The sequence below is a fragment of the Pogoniulus pusillus genome, chromosome 12 (genome assembly GCF_015220805.1).
Source record: "Pogoniulus pusillus isolate bPogPus1 chromosome 12, bPogPus1.pri, whole genome shotgun sequence".
Lineage (NCBI taxonomy): Eukaryota > Metazoa > Chordata > Aves > Piciformes > Lybiidae > Pogoniulus > Pogoniulus pusillus.
In genome coordinates, this window is record NC_087275.1 from 10139212 (window position 1) to 10157089 (window position 17878).

Sequence of the window (17878 nt, forward strand, 5' to 3'; positions counted from 1 at the left end):
CAACTACCTGAAGGGAGGCTGTAGCCAGGTGGAGTTGGGCTCTTCTGCCAGGCAACCAGCAACAGAACAAGGGGATACAGTCTCAAGTTGTGCTGGGGGAGGTCTAGGCTGGATGTTAGAAGGAAGTTGTTGCCAGAGAGAGTGACTGGCATTGGAATGGGCTGCCCAGGGAGGTGGTGGAGTCACCATCCCTGGAGGTGTTCAAGAAAATAAAAGCCTGGATGAAGCACTTAGTGCCATGGTCCAGTTGACTGGATAGGGCTGGGTGCTAGGTTGGACTGGATGATCTTGGAGATCTTTTCCAACCTGGTTGATTCTGTGATTCTATGATTCACTGAGCTAATACTTAGGAAATAGAGGGTTTTTTTTTCAGAACTACCTTCTTTACATTAGGCCCTTGCCACAAAGATCAATGGCCAAGTAGGGAAATGAATGGTATGTAAACACTGAAAAGCAAAATCTGATGACAATTAGAGACAAGATGCTTAAACCACAACATTGTTTTGATCCTTCTGATGTGAAAACTACCTTTATAACATGAAAAGGGGAGAAACTAAACTAAATACATATATCCCTTTTGCATACAGATAGCATTTTGAGGGTTGTTATCTGCTTAGTTTTGTGAAAACATTGACACTACGTTATAGAAGGTGAACCCAGAGGTACCCACTGAATTCCACAGAAGACATTGAAATGAAGTCATGTAGGAATGAAAATCTTGTTGCCAGCATTATGTTATGACAAGGAAGATGGCAGGCTAATTTCCTAAGCTGTTATTCCAGGATTTTCCTTCTCTTTCATGGGTGTGCCCTCCTGCTCACCAGCTTCATTTCAATGTGGCAGTCATACACAGCCAGTAACTGGCTACTGATACCAGTCAAAGTAAGTGAGCCCTGCATCACTACTATTCCAAACTACAAAACTCAAATCAGAAAACATATTAGAGATAGAAAAGTGAGATAAAAAATTAAAACTTAAACTCTATCCTCAAATAAATTAATTTGGTATTTGGGAAAAGAAATCAAAGTCTCATTGACCTAATGCTTGTGGCTCTGATAAAATCCATGAAAAATCAGGCATCTTAGATTTAATTCAAGGATCTTTTCCCAAAAAAACAGAAGAGAAAATACATCTTAAAATGTTCCTGAATATAGCAATTTTTTAACCTTCTCTTCACTTCTTTAGCCAATAGCAACTGCTGAAAGCAAATAAGTCAAAACCATTTCACTCTTAATTTAAAATGAGCTTAATGGGATATGAATAAAAAACTTGGGCATTTTCAAATCTTTCATGCATTCTCAGAGACTTCTATGCACATTTCAGCAAATGCTATTTCAGCTGCAGCAATATATTTGAACATCTATTGTTCATTTAATGTGTACCTGCCAGTCTCCCTGCCAGACCAGACCATGCCATAATATATTTCCAAATAGTACAGTTTTATTTTGCCTGAAAAGTAAACAGTTCATCTGCCTAGAAGGAAGCAACTTGGCTTGTGAACACAGGGAATAAAAGCATGGTTATATTACATATGCAGCATTAAAAAAAAAGCAGCACAAAGGTTTGAAATCTGTCTAAATATATCAGAATAATATGTGAGTGTAAGTTCAATTCACATGAGAAAAGCTAATTATCGATTGTTTGAGATGCATTATGCGACATACCCTGCACATACAAGCACACACCTTAAAAGCTGTGAGGAACATACTTGATCCTTCCTTATCTTCACACTGCTCACCAGCACAGCTGGCAATATGCTTGAGTACCTCAGTGTTTTCCCTTCCCTCTCCTTCTCCAATGGATAAGAAGCACAGCATATACCCAGCTGCATCAAACTCTCATTCAAACCCAGAATTTTTAATAAGGATTTTGCACACGTTGATATCAAATATATATCACAAAGTCAGCACATCTGATTGTCACATACGCAGTGCATCAGAAAGCTGATTCTGTCCTAGGGTTGCTGAGATATTTGGCAAGACAGACAGGCAGTCTCTCTGTCTCCCTGATGGCGTCTGCATTGCTGCAGATTTGTCATGTAATTCACTGAGCTGAACTTTGCACATCAATCTTCAGTTATGACTAAAAAGTTAGAAAATTCTCCACAGATGAAAACTACATGTCTGCATTGTTAGTCAAGCAGGGAGCACTTTGGTGAACAAGAGGAGGAATAAAGGATCAATCCCAGCATGTGAGAGTGACTTACAGAAAGGAAGAATAAGCTAAAAGAAATGCTGTCAAGAAATAAATCCAATGCTAACTTTTGAACATCCTTCTAGGTCTGTTCATCAAAATATCATTCAATGTTTAAATCATTCCCACCTTAGGTAGCAGTTTTGGGTGGAACAAAAAAAAATATTGTTTGAACAACTCTCTTGAAGAAATTTCATGAAGTCCTTACATTGCGAATGTAGGAGAGGAAGAAGAGGAGGCTCAGAGGTGATTCTCATTGCTGTCTACAACTACCTGAAGGGAGGCTGTAGCCAGGTGGGTGTTGGTCTCTTCTCCCAGGCAACCAGCAACAGAACAAGGGGACACAGTCTCAAGTTGTGCCAGGGGAGGTATAGGCTGGATGGTAGGAGGAAGTTGTTGCCAGAGAGAGTGATTGGCATTGGAATGGGCTGCCCAGGGAGGTGGTGGAGTCACCATCCCTGGAGGTGTTGAAGAAAAGCCTGGATGAGTCACTTAGTGCCATGGTCTAGTTGACTGGCTAAGGCTGGGTGCTAGGTTGGCCTGGATGATCTTGGAGGTCTCTTCCAACCTGGTTGATTCTGTGATTCTATGATTCTAAATGTATGTGTATCTATAAAAAATACTTTATTTTCATTCACTATTTCCTTCTAGTTTTGTAATGATGTGTTTCACTACTCTAAGGTGTACTGGTTTCATTATTACCAACCAAAAAAAAAAAAAAATTGAGCTACCCATAGACATCTTCTGCTTTTAACATTACCCAGTACCAGTACCAATATACATTTTGTTTTGTTTGAAATGTGTTTTTTTCAATGAAGTCATTCTCTCATGAAAAGTCTTGGTAAGCCAACAGCTTTACTGTAGAAATACAACATCAAATAATAGATGCCAATTTTCTTTACAGAGCATTGTAAGTATCTTTACAAGCACCTTTTTACTGATCTAACACAGCCTACATTAGGAAGCAGCAAGAAGTGGCAGAGAGTTTGCCTTAACTATACCCTTAAGTTACTGCCTTAACTTGAGCTGCAGACAAACCATCTTACTCTACCTCTCCAGTGTGGACAAGATTGACTGTGGAATATATGTAGAAAAGAAGAATTGTGAAGTAGAGATCAAAACAAAACAAAAAAAAATCAGAAACAAATAAAAAACTCCAGCGCAAGGGCATCTGTGCCAATGATATTTTGGACTATTCTTGTTGGTTTTCTTCCAGTATTCTTGCCAAATGAAATTCCTCTGTATATTCTTAAGACATCTGAATTTGAATGAGAAGAGAAGAGCTAGATGGGAAGAGGGCCTTGTTGATAGCCTTAGCTGAAGGGGTTTGAAAGCAGGGACAGGGATGTGTGTAAACTGTGAAGAAAAGAATTCACAGGCACATGTTGTTAGAGGCAAGATATTAGTCTGAAGATAAAATCCTGCAACTCATATCTAAATGCACACAGCCTTTCCCTGTCATTTTATTTTTTCAGAGACAAGTAGATAGTAATGATACTCTTCTTCTCTAAGGGCCTCAGCCTATTGAGTACACTGTGTTTTTCACTTACCTGTGAGGCCTTTCTAAATACTAGGATCCCAGTAAGTCTGCAGCCAGATAGTACCAGCACAATTCCACTCTGGGATCTGATTCTTGGTTCAGGTAGGTCACAGGTTGTTGATTTTCAAACTATCTGCTGAGAAAGTAGGCAATTTTAAACAAAAGCAGATATACCCAGACAGGGAAGGGGAAAGGGAAGGGGAAAGGGAAGGGGAAAGGGAAGGGGAAAGGGAAGGGGAAAGGGAAGGGGAAAGGGAAGGGGAAAGGGAAGGGAAAAGGGAAGGGGAAAGGGAAGGGGAAAGGGAAGGGGAAAGGGAAGGGGAAAGGGAAGGGGAAAGGGAAGGGGAAAGGAACAAAAATTGACCTGTAAGTAATTTTCCTGTTTATTCTTCTATTTCTAACTGAAGCCAGGTGACATGGGCACAGAAGACTTTCATGTAAATGGGGGGATGGGAAGGCAAGAGGGAGTGATACACACAGTCACATAGCTACTTTAGCAGAGCCAACAGCTAGAATTGTTGCTACATTGCAAATCTGGTCCAAGTTCCTGTTTGGCTTGGTTTGTACTATGTACCTGAACTTCAGCCTACAACCCTAGCCAGTGCAACCTTACTAACCACTATAGGCTATAGGGACTCTTTTCCTTCCTTCCATTACAGCTTCCCCTACAAAAACATTATTATTAATAATGTGGTCAATGCCAAGAAAAAAGGATGAAGGAAACTCACTGCACACAGTAGTTAATAACTTGACAGGGCAATCTCTTTGCATGAGGCAAGCCAAGGCTCAAATCTGTATTTACTACCTATATCATCTGAATGGCTTCTGCTGTAAGCAATGTATATGTTTTCCACCTGTTAATCTAATAATCTTCACCTCATCTTTTGTACTTTTTCAGTAGCCTGCAGTGCTGGGGAGAGTAGTGGCAGTAGTCAGAGTTTCTTGGGAGACAAAGATTTGAAGGCCAGGTATAATCAGTGTAGCAAAGAGATGCCAGGGACTCAGGTGGGACTTCAGCAACAGAATCAACAGCTGCCATGTCAGGGATTTGCATCAGTGCAGACAAGAATTAACTAATTCTGCACATGGACTGCCAGTGTAACTACTTACTACTAGTCTTAGTGACTTCATCTCGTTATGGCAGCAGTTGCATGGAGACCGTAAAGAGTAACGAACAAACAGAAAAGTGAATACTCCTTAATTTCCACATTCCAGGACAGAAATGGAACATCAGAGGTGCAGTTCCTGTTGTTTCTCTTTCCCCACACTCTTGCAGGAAGAGCTCAGCCCTTGTAACACATTATTTTGGATCTTTAGACCTTAGCTACCTTTACTTATGTTGTTGTCCTTTTGTGTCTTTTGTTTGTTGTTAGGTTTTTTGTTTGATTGGTTTTGTGGTTTTTTTGTTTTGTTTTAAGTTCTGTTAGCTTCTGAGTCCATTGCTGAGAAGCACAAGGTTATACTTGGGGCACTAACAAAAGCCTAATACTAATTCACCAGAGGATGGCTTCTCTAGTGTTTGATGCACTCATTAATGTTTGCAGAAAGGGGAAAAGTCACCATATCTAAGCATGCACATTTTTTGGATCAGAACTCATTTTTGGCTATTACAGTCCTTCTTACATACTGTTTTTAATTGTGACTCTAGATGATTAAATGTACTGAACCCAGGGAAATAGAAGCTGTGATACAAACAGGCTAGACCTCTGATGTCTGAGAAAGTTTTCTGAACATCCATCATCTTTTCAGTGAAGTGAGATGACAGCAGTCGGCTTAGAACTGCAGCATGCTGTGGGCACTAAGCACTGATAACTTGTTTGACCACCCATAGTTTGCCATCGCTTCCTTGAGAAAGGATGTGGCAACGGACAGGAAACTTTGTCTGTACTACTGCTACAGTGTTGCCTGAAATATAGATTCCTCCAAGGGTGTTTGTACCAGCCTTTGCTCTCAGCCATCAATCTCTGTTCTCACTCAGGGTCTGTGTTTGGGTACAGCACACTTTGATATGACCACAGCTAATCAAAAAAGCTGCACAGGTGGGGTTTGCAGCCTTTCTGAATAAGAAACTTTGGGTTAGCTTCATAAAAAGCCTTTGAAGGAGGAGAAAAAGGAGGACTTGAAAACAGGGTATCCAGACATATTAAGTTCTTTTCACCCCTGCAGTGTGGAACACTGTTCCTATGACACAAAAGAAACATATGGACTAGCTTTTCTGCCTTTTTTTTTCCTTCCCTTTTCTTTCTTTCTTTTTTTTTTTTTTTTAAATAAGAGTTCCATTTTATCTCTTTGTATATAGAGAATTAGTTCATTCATCCTCATTGAAATGAATCTCAGGAGGAAGAACACAAACAGGTGCTGTTCCCTACATGCATCATTTTACTAGTCTGTTCCTTCAGTGGGGTTTGGTTAGGTCACTCTGTTATACAGCACATTATTTTTAAACAGCTCAGTGACTCCTTCCAAAATGTTCCTTCTTTAATGAGATTTGACACATCAGAAAAGGGAACGGGAAGTTTTTTTTTGTTTGTACTTATAATCTTAAGCCAACTACTGCTTATCCCCAATGCGTCAGATAGCGCAGCAGACAGAGCCAGCAATCCTTCAGACACTGAACTCTGAACTTTGGTCAGACCCTGCCCCGGTCAGCTCTGTGACAGGAAAGCAGCAGACTTTGAACTCAGGGCTCTGGGGCTGCTACAGGGTTGTGGGCAGAGACACAGCTGCACTTTGCAACACGAACTTTGTACTCAGACAAATGCACATTTAATCTCAATAACGGAGCCTTTGTTTCATTACTTATTAACATCTTCTCCTTGAGTAAAGTTCTTTGTTAATGAAAGTTTAGAGCATGGCATGAGGGGCTTTTTCCACCTTCCTCTCCCCAAAATCCCTCATCACCCTGATAAGTACCAAAAATAAAGTCAGACTTTACACACATTCTGAATGCTGTGGATATTTGTTGTGTGCTCTCTTCTGAGCAACCAACTCAATTGTAATAACTAGAGCTAATGACAGAAATCAGACAATATTCTGGGGCCTGTCTCTGCAGGGATCACTTCTCGAGATGATACCCACAGTAATTCATCCTGCAGCAACACTCAACCTTATTTAACAAATCAGATAAAAAACAAACCCAAAACCAAACTAGTAGAAAATGTCAACACAATCACACTAAGGAATTATACATTATGAAAGCGGCATGGGGTGTTTTAAAGCTGAAAAGCTTTCTGCTACTGCTTTTACTGTGGGGCAGTGCCAGTGCTTGGCTTCTGTGTATTTCACTGTAATGTGCTAACATGCACCACACAGCAAATTCATGGAGAAGATATTCAAGGTCTAGATCTATCTGTGACTCATCCATTTGTTAGCCCTTACTAAAATAAAACTTTGATCAGGAACAGAAGTCTACCTAACCAAGGGCCAAATTAAAACCTCAAGAGAGAGGCCACGTGAAATGCACCACAAGTGTGCCAGAAGTAAAAGCACAAGATGCACATATGGATCTACTGTGACAAAGCCAAGTAACAGAAAGGTACTGGAAGATCCTAGTAATCCCCCACTATGTCTGTGTTGTCATAGAATCATAGAATCAACCAGGTTGGAAGAGACCTCCAAGATCATCCAGTCCAAGCTAGCTAGACCATGGCACCAAGTGCCCCATCCAGTCTTTTCCTGAACACCTCCAGGGAAGGCGACTCCACCACCTCCCTGGGCAGCCCATTCCAATGGCAAATCACTCTCTCTGTGTTCCTCCTAACATCCAGCCTATACCTCCCCCAACACAACTTGAGACTGTGTCCCCTTGTTCTGTTGCTGGTTGCCTGGGAGAAAAGACCAACTCCCACCTGGCTAGAACCTCCCTTCAGGTAGTTGTAGACAGCAATGAGGTCATCCCTGAGCCTTCTCTTCTCCAGGCTGAACAACCCCAGCTCCCTCAGCCTCTCCTCATAGGGTTTGTGTTCCAGGCCCCTCACCAGCTTCATCACCCTTCTCTGGACACATTCCAGCACCTCAACATCTCTCTTGAATTGAGGAGCCCAGGACTGAACACAGTATTCAAGATGTCATAACAATACAGAGTGGCAAAGAAGATCAAGAAAATAAAGGGGATTTCTGAACACTTCTTCATAACCAACTAGAATAAACCAAATACTTGGAAGCATTTTTCCTTTGTCTTCAGATACCACAAGCAATTGTCACATCTTGTTTGAAAGAAATGATGCACAGAGGGATTACAATTGTGCTATTCCCTTTTTCCCCTCACTTGCATGTTTTCAACATGAATTTCTTTCCATGTTTTTGTGGTCATCTTTTTTTTCTCTCTCTTTTTTTTTTTTCCTTTTAATTTCTACATAATAGGACACACACACACACACACACCATGCCACTCCGTTTTCCTTGCTTTTTGTTAAGAGAATGATGCAGAAGAGTACATTTTCAACTACTCTAGAAGTACAAGAGGAAAAATATTATATCAAGTCAAGTGATTTCAAACTGCTCCCTTGCATGAAGCTGGGTTCCAGGCAGGCCATGGAAGCAATTGAGTGAGGATAGTCAGCTTCTGTGCTTCCTTGTAAGAAGCCCTTGACTTTTCTTATTTGGGTGTATTTTTTTACCCATCACATTCAGTGCAGTACTTTGAAAACCTCATCTTTCATCTAATCCTAGACGTTGATTTACATTCTTTGCAGAGAGTGGACTGACAGAAAATGACAGAACTACTTTTCTTGTGTTACTACTATTTTGGGTAGGAGTACTGTTGTCCTCCTGTGACTGCAAAGCAGCTGGCACAACTACAAGAACGTTACACCTTATTATTTTCCTTTCATATCCATAAAGCCATGATTTCTCCTCCTTGAGGTGCCCTCCAATGATAACACATGCATTATGCATGCCTTATCGCCTCACCCCTGGAACACAGCCCTCCCGTCACATGGGTCTACCATGATGATCATAAGATTTAGCTGTTGCTAAGAATAGACATGATCATTTGGAACAGATCCTGCTTTATTTCTGGTACAGTTTCTGAATGGTGTTAGACAACAAAACCTTTAGGTTGGATTCTGGATAATGCTTGCTTGCTCTTTCCATCAGTTCATCAATGAATGGCAGCAGACCTTCTCGGGGAGCACAGACATGAAAACCTGCACTATTTTCTTAGCTAGAGACAGCTGCAGATGTGAACGTGAATGAAGCCAACCAAACCATGATGCCTCTGTGAAAAAAACAGGCAAGCTGGGAAACTACAATACCATTAACTGAAATTAATTAACTTGGAAATAATGCAGAGCAGAGCAACAATTATCTAGGTCTGGGAAAAAAAAAAGATACCTTCCAATGAAACACTTAACTAAATGTATTTTGCTTCAAAGAGAAGACTATGATCTTTAAGGGCCTAGACAAGAAGAAGAAATGTCAGAAGACTCTAAATTAGTAGGCAGAGACACAACATAATCCAATATTTGCAAGTTCAATCTGGAGATTAAAAGTATGTTTTAAGTGTAATTAGCTACTGAGATGAACTGTCAAAAGATGTAGTAAATTCTCCATCACTAAGAAACTATTTTAATTATTATATGCTGAGCTTACACTAGAGCTCAGAAGTCTCAGTCAACATGAGCCAAATAATCTTCAAGTTTAGCTAGCTTCTTGCACAATCCACCCTGTCTGTCTGAAAATCATTCCTGTTGCTAATTCCAAATTGGATGATTTTTTTCCTGAGTAATCCAAGGTGGGAAAATCATGAAGGGTGGATAATTAGTGCCTACAACACCAGGTCATGTAGGTATTTCTCAGTCCAGTGCTTCCAGTAAAAAAACCCAGCCACACAAAACAAAGAAATCACAAAGAAACAAAGAATAATTAAAAAAATCAAATCAAACAAACAAAAAAAAAAAAAACCCACCAAACCCAACCCAACCAACCAAAAACACAAACCAACCCCCAAAACAAAACCCCAACCGAAACAACAAAAATACATTATCTAATGTCTAATTCAGGTTAGAACAGAAAGAGAGCAATAAAAGACACCCAGTTAAAGAAAAGGGAGTATTCTTTTTTTATATGAGCTTAAAAATACAGAATCTTCTGCATAATATTGTAATATGCTTTTATCAGATCCAGGATTCACCACAGAGAGGAAAGGTTTCAGACTATCACTATCAAGCACTCTACCAGTTCACCCCCAGAAAACTTCAATAACCTATATGCTGAAAGAAAAATGTAGCTAGCAGAAAATGTCTCTTTTTGTTCCTCCAGGAGTTCACATGGACGGTTTCTGCTAATGCTAATCAGAGTTAAGGGCAGAAATCCCCCATGGGCAGCCATGTTGTCTGGGGATATATCCATAATTAATATGTTCTAAGAGTCTAATTTTGAAACAAAGTAATCAGGCTTAAGAAGAGTTATATTAAGACCATTAAACCTCTGACTACATATTTGCCTATATATATACATATATATAGTATCCAATGTCAGCCCAATGTAGAGTTTACAAGACAGCTTCTGATAAACCATGCTCTATCTTAGCTGTATTTGGAAGCATGAAATACAAGTATACAACAAGAAGAAAAAAACACACACTCTGGGATTCATTTTCTTTTTGTTTCTTATTCTTCTTTGTAGCACATCATTACTGTAAATGTTAATGCTCATCATTGTTCTTTTCTACATTGTAGTGCCTAGGCTCAGCAAAGCTAACAGAATCCTAACGCTTCTGATGTTGCAAACTAAAATCACCATGCAGCACCATGGGAGTATCTGGAATATAAAAGATGTGGAATGAGGACTTTGTGACAAGTACGTGGAGGAGAGAAGAGGAAGCTAGCTGGCTTGAACATGAGTGGGTTTTCAAGTAGGAGATGTTGTAATGGGACAAGGAACACAAAATAAAATTATGGCAATGGAATTTTGTTTCAGTATTGTTTAGGATTTCTGTCACTGAAAGAGACATTTTCAAGTCTGTGGCTGATGATGCTCCAGCACAACTGATGCCCAACTCATACATAATGTATTATACAACACAGTGTATTAACTCAGCTTTAAAGTGTTAATATGTCATGAAACTTAATTCAGATCTCACAGATTATGCAAAGGAGACAGAGATATGAAAACACTCTCTTGTTTCTCAAAGGTGTCAGCCAGAATTTGCTTTGTGTGTCCCCAGTCCAGGAGGACATAACAGCAGCTTGCTCCACATCTCTTTCGCAAGGTGAGGGCCGAGTGGCTCTTCATCCCACTAGTTTGAGCAAAGAGATTCCCTACTGAGAGCCAAACAGTGTAGTCAAAAAAATCCAGAATCTTTCAAACATAAGACAACAATCCAAGCTTTGCAGTGCTACAGCTGCACATTTCATACTGCAGATGTGAAAACTGTGCATCACATAAACACAGAAGAATCTGTCATTTATCTGCAATAAACCAGAAGCCTAGCTTTAGTGCTGTATGGGTAAAGAACTCAGCTGTACTCTCTGAACGTCCCTGAAAAGATAGCAGCAATGGAGACAAACTGTTTTCTTGATTGGCAGGTGGGAATAAAGATAGCAAACCTTTGGCCTCATTAGCTCAGCTGGGAATGGAGTTGCATGGAGGCTCATTTAGTGCCTCTGTCAGCTGGGAATGGAGCCTGTGACGATTCACAGTACTAAAAATGGAGGTAGAGACCTCCTATTTCCACACACTCACTGTTTTTGTGAGTCTTTCACTAACTACTCTCTCCCTGAAAACTTCCAGACTTAATAGAAGTTGCTACTGAAGAAGATCATAAACAACCTCTACCAAAACTGTATTTGAAACAGTAGAGGGAAAGCATCCACAAGAAGCTTTTCCTTGTGGAATGAAGTTTTCCAGATCCTCTCTGGAGGCAATTCAGCTGACAGAAAACAAGTGTGGCCCATTCTAAGCCTAAAAGTTTAGCTTCTGACACTACCATATTCTTCCAGACTTATAGAAGTTGCTACTAAAGAAGACCATAAACAATCTCTACCAAAACTGTATTTGAAACAGTAGAGGGAAAGCATCCACAAGAAGCTTTTCCTTGTGGAATGAAGTTTTCCAGAGCCTCTCTGGAGGCAATTCAGCTGAGAGAAAACAAGTGTGGCCCATTCCAAGCCTAAAAGCTTAACTTCTGACACTACCATATTCTGGGCTCTGATGATTGTAAAAAGAGGTTTAAAGATGGAAGTCTGTTTGTCTCTGGGTGTCACTTCATTCATAGAAAAGGGAAAACAGAGTACATATAGAGATAATAAAGGTAGATAATAAAAATATTGAACTAATAAGATATTATTGAGACAGGAAATACTTAATATAGAGCGCCCATTAGTATCCATTTTCTTTTTGTGTGTTTAACTAAAGGTAAACCAGGTAAGGCTTTTAAAGAGTGTGATTAGGAAAAAAATATTATGCAAAACACTTAATAGCTTTTATTCAGAAATTCTGTAGGATTCCCATGATTTGAAGCAAGAATTCAAAATATAAACCAAAGATGGTCAGGAAAGTGCCTTCATGTGGAAAGCCACATGTTATTATAATTAAAAAACAACCCTGTCTCAGAAACCACACACACACAACAACAACCCAAACCCAGAAAACACACTGTAACTCTTGAAGCTTTGAGGAATCGACTTGCAATTGATGAACTGTGGGGGCTTCAGCCCTCATGATTAACTAAGCTGTGGCTTTCTTTTTATTGTTTGTACTAAGCTGAGAGAGAAAAAGGATGCTTTAGTTTTTCAGATGTAATAAATACACTCAGAGGAACAGACTCATTCCAGACCAGCTAGGTAATCTAGTGTATTTGGAGACACAGAAAAATAAACTAGGACAACAGATGAAGTGCAGGATTCCCTGGAAGAAAGACCAGCTGACAAGACTGATCACACTAGCTGGGTCAGGACATGTCCTTCCTCAGTGACCAGTTTGGGAAGAGGGGAGAAAGAAACAAAACAAAACAAAAATTATGCTGTCTGCAGGCCACAGCATGCAGGGGGAGGCTGTGTGCATGAGGGAATCCTCCACACAGAAATGAAATCTTGCTGGTATTTAAGAGTACTGTGAACTAACATGGAGCTTTATTCTGTATCCTTTCATGGTATACTAAAAATGTTCCTTCTGTAAGATCAGAATCCAATGCTACCAATCCCCCCAAAAAGCATTTCCTTGAACATACATTCAAGAAAACACCATTCGTGGCAGCTGAGAGACAATTCTGGAGCCTGTTAAACCATCCTGCTGCAAATGCACATTACCAATGTAAAGCTGAGCATTTTCTAAAATGATAAAACAGTAAAACACATCAGCAGATCATACTTCACCATTAGCTTCTCCCTCAGCGACTTCGCAGTGTATGCAGCTCCAGCCTGCACTCACCACCTTACTTTTGTCCCATTCCTTGGTGGCAGAAGCTCCAGGTTCTCTTCATCTCCCCTTGGTCAAGCTGGAGTGTCTCTTAGGCAATGCTCACAAGGGCTTACTTCCTACTTTCTCCTCTATTGGCAATCCCATCCTCGAGCTTCTGACAAATATGGCTGTGAAGGTTTAGTTTTCCTATACCTTGTTTTCTGCAATTAAACATAATTATATATCCTAAGTCTTCTAGTTTATGCTACGGCTTAAGTTGTAATAAAAGGGATGCTCCTTTGTTGAAATTCTCTACCCTAGTGTGGCAGCTTTAAATTTGTATTTCTATCATTCTCTAATTAGTATCTCTCTTCTGTCTTTAGGCTGGCTTTTCCTGTTTATAAAGGCTGAGGTAAAACATCATAAATCATTTAACCTAGAAAAAGTGATCATACCAACAGTTTATAAAACCTGGAATGATCAGTTTGCTCTCAATACTACATAGACAATAATGATGAGAATGATTCTGACAGAAATTGAGTAGAAAAGGGTTACTTGAATGATTCAAGGTCTTCTTTCTACATAGATAGCACAACTTCTGCGGACTTCCTCATAGTAAATAAAAAACATATTTGTGAGGCTAATTAGTCCAGGTGTGGCAGCAGGCTGATGAGTCTAGAAGGTGGTTCACCTGGAATTGGTTCAGGTATTCACCCACTACTGAACAATATGAACATATTTCCCCCATCTCTCATGCTTTTAACCACATTTCAGCATGCAGGAAAAACAAAAGCCTAAGAACCATGACAGCAGGCTCACCAGGAATGATAGCAATCCATTACAAATATAGAAAAGGAAGAAGAATGTGATAATGAGGTATCCATCGGAGTAATTTCCCTTTGATTCCTCTTTGTTCCTTATCCCAAAGTCAGCTTTTCAGTTGCTGTTCTAGTTTACTATAGCTGCCTCTCAACATGCTGCTGCATGCTTGCACAACAAACACAAAACTAGAGAGAACCTAAGCCTGTTTTCCCCAGCATCAGAAACACAAAAGGAACCTAAGTCTCCAAACAAGTGAATCATCAACTTTACATCAGAGCACTACAAAACACCAATTCCTTCTTTGCCTTTTGTTCCAGACCAGTGACACTATCATACACTGTACATTCTTCAAAGTAAAAAAAGTGATTGTCAAACACACACAACCCCTTTTTGCATCTCAAAAGCACACATTTTCAAATTCTGTCCTCTTTTACAACAAAGAAAGTGTGTGAAGCTAACAACTACATGCTAAAAATGGAGTTTCAGTTCAAAATAACCCAAACACAGAATATATACCTTCAACTTCATGATAAGCCACTCAAGTAGGATTTAAACAACCCTCAACAAAACTAGTCACAGCAGAGCTCTGTCAAGCATTAAAAATAGACTACAAAACAAATCAAAAAGTCATCATTGACTTCTGTGCTGTGATACGACAGTTCTTTGAGGCTGGTCCACGCAGTAAGGAATCTATTATGCATCTTTGATCCTGCACGCTAGCCTCTGCCAGCAAATCCACTCTGAAGATATTCCTAACATTCCAAGTCTTGAGAAGCTTTAGTCTGTATTAATTAATTTCAATCCAAACCAAAATCGACAACAACAACTCTCCCCCCTTGAAAGAACCCAACCAAAACCAAAACAAGCAAGCAAACAAACAACAACAACAAAAAATCCCAAAACAAATGAAGAAACAAACACAAACCCAAAAAAAATTCAAAAGCTATTGATGTGCCTCAGGGCAATAGTCAGCTTGATCCCACTGACAGCTTTTCTTGTGACTTTGAAATCCATTACCTTCTTCAAGAACAGAAGTAGCCTTGAAAATGAAGCTTCTACCTTCAACACAAGAACTGCAAGTTACTTCAGTGGCAGATCAAGGTCTCCATGCAGTACAGAGCAGCAATTACCCAATGAATGTAATAAATGTGCCAGCAAGCATGTGTGGAAAAGAGTAAATGTAAAGAGAGAAAGCTCTGATAACATCTAGTCAAAACTCATCCCAGAAACTCTTTTTGGAGACACAGTTCCTGGCTAAGATGAGTGGAACATTAAAACTAGACTGGCTGCATAGCTTGCAGTTGCTAAAGTCTGAAGACATTTATACCAAACACAATAATTTACCCATAGGGGCTGAACTTCACTTTGTACAATGGTTGGATCCAAGAGGAATGGAAAATTCTTGCTATGAATTCCTTCTCCTGGGTCAACTGGACCTAAAAGGATTTAAGAGAAATTGGATGCCTGCTCTAAAGAAAGCCATTAGTGCAAAAATAGACTTCAGAAGGGTTTCAACCCCATTTGCACGTTGGACACAGACTCCTTTGTCAACCTTCAGCTACCAAAGAATTTCCCCTTTAGCATGGTACACAATCAACCAAACAGATGCCAAAAACTATGATGAAAATTCCCCAAACTTTTTTCATTTTTCAGAGGGAATAATTTAGATCAGGTCAAATATAAGCATGTCTCCCATTCACTCAGTAAGGTCACACTTACCTGTCAGACTTTCTTTCTGTCTGAGTTACAGTACCAGTTGTGGAGATTATACCTTACACTTTACACCTTACACTTACTGCATATGTGCAGTAAGGATGAGTGGCAGCCTTCTTCTTCTGCCCATCATCCTTTCCAAAACAAAGAAAATGGCTGTAAGGCCAGTTCTGACAGTTGGTTACACAAACAATTACACAGACTAATTATTAGTCTTTCATCTTAATAATTAACATTTCAAAAGTATTTTATTAATAGATACTGTACCAGGTAGAGACCAATGTAAGCTTTGAGTTTTGTTGAGTTTTTTGTTGCTTTTTAATTTTTTTAACATCTCTTAGACACTTTTTCATTATTAAATCACTACTCAGGTTTCCAGAGCTGCTGTTCCACAGGTTAATATCCCCTCCCCTTTCAAATCCAATTCATTATCTAGGTGAAACACTATCTAAAATTATGAGTATACTCTCCAGGTATCTCTACCTAGAATAATTAGGTTCCTAATGCTTAGCAGATACAGTAATAACATCTAATTTTTAACTTTCATGATAAGGTCACTCTGAGACACAACTGAGGAAAGACTTATGTATTATTAATATCATAAATAATTAAAATGAAAGAAATACACAAAAAGTGGAAGGCATGAACCAAAGGAAGAACCAGCACTCAAGCCTTGATGTAAATTATTGGCTCTGTGTTTATACAATACTAACCATGTACATTCAGCACTCTTTTACATCCCTGCAAAGTATGAGAAAAGCCTTACTAGATCACAGTGATATAATTTGCCACTCATTTCCCACACATGGAAGTATATACAGAAGGTGCAAGGCAGGGGAGAGAGTGGTCAGTCAGTCGTGGTTTAATTTATAGCTATTTTTGCCTAAGCCCTGAATGGCCTGCCAATTATGAATAGTACCAGCTGGGCTGTCAGAAGAGCAGGCTAAGAAGGACACATGGAAGAAGATAACAATAATAACAATAATGATGATGTAATAATTAAGATCAGAAGAAAAGTTTGGAGTGCAGAAGATCTGCTAAGGATTCCAGCTCTGGTGTTAAAACGCTTCCCTACTGTCCTACACTCATTACCTGAACATAGGCTAATAACATAGCTAGGACTACAGCCTAAACTTCTTTAGGCATAATCAAGACATCTAATTAGTATTAAAATTGGGGCTTTTCTGTGTTTATGTGAGTATCAAAAATGAGAATTGCAGATGATGATGATAAGGACCCTGATCTTTTAAAGTAATAACAACTAATAGTTGGGTTTCTTTTAAATGATGTTGTTATTATTACTATTATTATTGGTATTATTGTTGTTATTATTATTATCATACATGAGTTTTATACAAAACTTTCCCCAGCCCATGTCACAGGAATAATATAGAAAATAGTTCTTTCAAGCAGACCAGATGAATAACTACCAACAGTGTTTTGAGCAGCTATTGAAGGAACAAAGAATGAACACTGGTTTTAAAAGACAAAGATCTGTTCCATTGATGGTTTGACACTAGTAGGTATACAGAAATGTTGCATTTGGCAAAGCAGTAGTTTTGGAAACTGATCTTCTCATGACTACTCTTATCTGTGAAAAATTAAGAGCTTTACCCTATGCTTTATTGTAATTTTCTTATTTGTGGATGCAGATCAGCATAAAAAGGAGAACTATTTTTATTCTCATTCATTTCACTGTATGTCAGCAACATAACAGTAAATTCTACTACAATACCCCCACCCTTCATGTTTTCATAGCCTTGTAGGAGAGGCAAGGCAGACAAGTCAGTATGAAAAGCCAGCAAGCCATAATTCCTCTACTACAGACAACTGACAATTAATCATATCTACCAGCTAGGCAGGTAGCTCTTGTCCTTTAACACTGAGGGAAACATAAAGCTCCTCTCTCTGAGCACTGATTGTTCAAATGATACTGGAGATATTGGAGCTCTCAGAAGCAGCTACTGAGCTACTTAAAAATGAGGTAAACCAAAACCTAAACATGTTGGTCCTCTGCTATTTTACTAATCCTTATTTTTCAAGGGATCATTGAAAGCACAGGCAGCTGCTGGAGTGGAACATCTATCACTGTTTTCCCCTGCAAGATTGTAAATCGTTCCTCCTGTGCCAGGGGTTCAAGGTCCCTGGCTCTCTTTCAGGCTCTGATCACAATACACCTGCTCAAAGGAGAATCAGCCCCACACATGGCTGTTGCAGTGCAACACAGAGACTGAGACATCTCCTTGCTTTAGAAAAAGAAGGAAGAGA

The 17878-nt window shown here is 39.4% G+C and overlaps 1 protein-coding gene across 3 annotated transcripts in view; it reads right to left on the bottom strand.

The window, feature by feature from the left end:
- Positions 1–17878, bottom strand: part of NRIP1 (nuclear receptor interacting protein 1) — a 159919-nt gene that overhangs the window by 106737 nt on the left and 35304 nt on the right. The window contains exon 1 of one of the 3 annotated variants that reach the window (XM_064152322.1): positions 3744–3850. The exons of the other annotated variants lie outside the window; for them this stretch is intronic. The gene's annotated coding sequence lies outside the window, so the exon portion shown is untranslated. Of the gene's footprint in view, positions 1–3743; positions 3851–17878 lie in introns of those variants that run through there. 3 annotated transcript variants of the gene reach the window in all.